The sequence below is a fragment of the Hylobates moloch genome, unplaced genomic scaffold, assembly GCF_009828535.3.
Source record: "Hylobates moloch isolate HMO894 unplaced genomic scaffold, HMol_V3 SCAFFOLD_7, whole genome shotgun sequence".
Classification (NCBI taxonomy): Eukaryota; Metazoa; Chordata; class Mammalia; order Primates; family Hylobatidae; genus Hylobates; species Hylobates moloch.
Window position 1 is genome coordinate 62,156,339 of NW_026652282.1, and position 4,703 is coordinate 62,161,041.

Consider the following 4,703-nt stretch of genomic DNA (forward strand, 5'->3'; position numbering starts at 1 on the left):
TCATATATCTCTATTTTTTCAGGATTGCTCCCTGGTTATTTAGTTAATTCAGTGTAGTCATGTTTTCCTCGATTGTCTTGATACTTGTAGGTGTTTGCCTGTGTCTTGGTAGTGAAGAGTTAGATATTTATTTTAGTCTTTGCAGTCTGGCTTTGTTTGCACCTGTCCCTCTTCAGAAGGCTCTCCAGATAGTTGAAAGGACTCAGGAATTGTGATATAATTTAGTCCATTCCTAAAGAACTGAGGGTCCTGGGGGTTTCAGCATGTCAATGCAGTCTTTTATTTCATTATTAACTGAAGAAAAATTGGTGCCCTTACAGATTTTTTAAGATTCTGAAATAAAAGAAATCAGAAAGAGCCAAGTCAGGACTGTAAGCTGGATGCCTAATGATTTCCCATTGAAACTCTCATAAAATTCCCCTTGTTTGGTAAGAATGAGTGGGAGCATTGTTGTGGTGAAGAAGGATTTTCTGGTGATGATTTCCTGGGCATTTTTCTGCTAAAGATCTGGCTAACCCTAAATACTCTAATAATAAACAGATATTATTGTGCTTTGGCCCTCCATAAAGTCAAGAAGCAAAATGCCTTGAGCAACCCAAAAAACCATGTCCATGACCTTTGCTCTTGACTGGTCCACTTTTTCTTTGACTGGGCCACTTCGACCTCTTAGTTGCTGTTGTTTTGATTGTGTTTGTCTTCAGGATAGTTCTGATAAAGCCTCATTTTGTCTCCTGTTACAAGTCTTTGAAGCAATGCTTTAGGATGTTGATCCCACTTTTTAAAAATTTCCATTGAAAACTCTGCTCTTGTCTGCAGCTGATCTTGCTGCAATGGTTATGGCACTCATCAAGTGTAAAGTTTGCTAAACTTTAATTTTTAGTCAGAAATATGTATGCTGAAAGAATTGAGATGTCTGCAGTGTTGGCTATTGTTTCTGCTCCTCTCCAACTAGAGCATGAACAAGATGAATTTTTTCTTCACAAATTGATATGGATGGTCTGCTGCCATGGGCTTCATCTTCAATGTTGTATCGTTCCTTCTTAAAATGAGTTATTTATTTGCAAATATCTATTTTTTGGTGCCATTGTCCCGTAATCTTTTCATAAAGCATCAGAGATTTCACTATTCTTCCACTCAAGCTCCACTATAATATTGATATTTGTTGTCGTTTCAAATTTAGCAGACTTCATGTTGCTGTGATAGGGACTTATCATTCTGAGTGCCTCAAGCTAAATCCTGTTCAGACATGTTATAACAGTATGGGTTTATTTTGGTGTAAAAAATTTTTGAATGCTGTGGATAGTTTTATTATAATATGCATTTTCCATGAATTATTTGAAGTTCCCCATTATATGGTGTAAAGTAGGGGTTCAAGTTCATTCTTTTGTATGTGGAGATCCAGTTGTACCAGCACCATCTATTGAAGAGACTTTTTTCCCAGTGGTTGAAAATGGCACCCTAGTAAAAAATTATTTGGCCATAGATATATGTGTTTATTTCAGGCTTCTTATTTCTGTTGCGTTGTCTATGTGTCTGTCCTTATGCTAGTAGCACACTGTTTTAACCACTGTAGTTTAGTAGCAGGGTTTGATACTGAGAAATGTGAATCTTAATTTGTTCTGCTTCTTCAAGATTATTTTGGCTATTTAGGGCCCCTTGCAGTTTCATATGAATTTGAAGATCAGCTATTTTCATAAATGCAAAAATGCTATTGGAATATTGAAATCGTGTTGAATCCGTAAATCACTTTGGGTAATATTGACATCCTAACAATATTAAATATTTCCATCCATGAGCACCAGATATCTCTGTTTATTTAGGTTTTCTTTCATTTCTTTTAGCTAGGTTTTGTAGTTTTCAGTGTGTAAGTCTTTTACTTCATTAGTTAAATTTATTTCTAGGTATTCTTTATTGTAAATAAAATTGCTTTCTTAATTTCCTGTGTATTTATCTTATACCCTATAGCTTTGCTAAATTTATTTATTAGCTATTATTTCCTTCTTTTTCATTTTTTTTTTTTTTTGAGACATAGTCTCACTCTGTCACCCAGGCTGGAGTGCAGTGGTATGATCACAGCCTTGAACTCCTGGGTGTTTATATGATGCTCCTGCCTAAGCCTCCCAAGTAGCTGGGACTTTAGCCACACACTGCCATGCCCAGCTAATTAAAAAAAAAAATTCTTTTTTTGTAGAGATGGGGTCTTGCTATGTTTCCCTAGCTGGTCTTGAATTGGCCTCAAATGATCTTTCTGCCTTGGCCTCCCAACGTGCTGGGATTACAGGCATGAGCCCACACTTCTGGCTCTAGTTGCTTTCTTGTGGAATCCTTCGGATTTTCTTTATATAGGAACGTATCATCTGTGAATAGTTTCACTTCACTATCTGTGATAGTATCGCTTCTTCCTTTGTAATTTGGATGACTTTTATTTCTTTTTTGTCTAATTTCTATGGCTAGAATTTCCAGTATAGTGTTGAATAGCAGTGGTGAAATCGGGAATCCTGTGCCTAATCTTATGGGAAAAACTGTCAGTCTTTCATTAAGTATGAGGTTAGAATTAGGCTGTGAATCCATCAGGTCCTGGACTCTTTTTGGTTGGTAAGCTATTGATTATTGCCACAATTTCAGAACCTGTTATTGGTCTATTCAGAGATTCAATTTCTTCCTGGTTTAGTCTTGGGAGGGTGTATTTGTCGAGGAATTTATCCATTTCTTCTAGATTTTCTAGTTTATTTGCATAGAGGTGTTTGTAGTATTCTCTGATGGTAGATTGTATTTCTGTGGGATCGGTGGTGATATCCCCTTTTTCATTTTTTATTGCATCTATTTGATTCTTCTCTCTTTTCTTCTTTATTAGTCTTGCTAGCGGTCTATCAATTTTGTTGATCTTTTCAAAAAACCAGCTCCTGGATTCATTAATTTTTTGAAGGGTTTTTTGTGTCTCTATTTCCTTCAGTTCTGCTCTGATTTTAGTTATTTCTAGCCTTCTGCTAGCTTTTGAATGTGTTTGCTCTTGCTTTTCTAGTTCTTTTAATTGTGATGTTAGGGTGTCAATTTTGGATCTTTCCTGTTTTCTCTTGTGGGCATTTAGTGCTATAAATTTCCCTCTACACACTGCTTTGAACGCGTCCCAGAGATTCTGGTATGTTGTGTCTTTGTTCTCGTTGATTTCAAAGAACATCTTTATTTCTGCCTTCATTTCATTATGTACCAAATAGTCATTCAGGAGCAGGTTGTTCAGTTTCCATGTAGTTGAGCGGTTTTGAGTGAGTTTCTTAATCCTGAGTTCTAGTTTGATTGCACTGTGTTCTGAGAGAGAGTTTGTTATAATTTCTGTTCGTTTACATTTGCTGAGGAGAGCTTTACTTCCAACTATGTGATCAATTTTGGAATAGGTGTGGTGTGGTGCTGAAAAAAATGTATATTCTGTTGATTTGGGGTGGAGAGTTCTGTAGATGTCTATTAGGTCCACTTTGTGCAGAGCTGAGTTCAATTCCTGGATATCCTTGTTAACTTTCTGTCTTGTTGATCTGTCTAATGTCAACATGGCACATGGATACATATGTAACAAACCTGCACATTGTGCACATGTACCCTAAAACCTAAAGTATAATAATAAAAAAAAAGTATGAGGTTAGTTGTGAGTTTTTCATAAATGTACTTTATGTTTAGGAAGTTTCCTTCTATTCCTAATGTTTTGAGTGTTATCATGAAAGTTGTTGGGGCACTGGTATTCTTAGCCTGTCTTGCCTTGGGTAGAACTCTCCTCTATGGTTGTGTGCTGGTGAATGAAGAATCTCAAAGTTGTAAGTCGCTCCTGCCCAGGATAGAGCTTCTGTCATGTGGAACTAGAGAGGGGTCAAAAATGTTGGTGGCCTGCCACTCCAGAGCAGATACTGAAGTCTTCACTGGTAAGAAGTAGGGAGAAGGAGTCTGTGTTTTTGGCTGCACCCACTTGGAGTAGAGCTTGGATCAGGCTGAGCTGGTGGAGCAGAGGGAAAATGGAGGGAGCAGGCTGTGTTTCAAGTGCTAGAGTCTCACTGTTCATAGTGAGATTTGATAGATTTTCTTGAATCATTGTTTCATTTGCTATGTGCTCTTAAGACAATTTTCAGAGACTTAAAACATTTATTTTAAAAATATTGTTTTACCCGTTATGATGCTTTTGCTGGGGAGAGTATCTGTGGAGTTCCTTTCACCACCATTCTAGAACTAATCTCCTTTGGCCATTATTTCTTCAAAATATTTTTCTGCCCCCTTTTCTTGAGGACTACAATTACACTTATATTAAACAGCTTGAGGATGTGCCACAGCTCACTGATTATCGGTTCTGTTTGTCTTTTTTTCTGTTTAATTTTAGGTAGTTTCTAAACTATTTAAACTTGCTATGTGATGAAGCACTAAACTATTTTCTGCAGTGTCTAATCATCTGTTAATACCATCTGACATGTTTTTTCACCTCTGTCATTTTTTTAATCCTTCATCTTCCTCCTTAACATATTTATATCTTCTTCTACCTTTTTGAACATATGGAAATATGGAATATTGATATAATAACTGTTTTAATACTTTTTCTTTACCTTTTCTACAAATTCCATTGTCCCTATTACTTCTGGGTCTGATTTTACTGATTGACTTTTCTCTTCTTCATTGGTTGTATTTTACTGCTCCTTCGAATGCTGGTAATTTTTTATTGTATGTCAGAT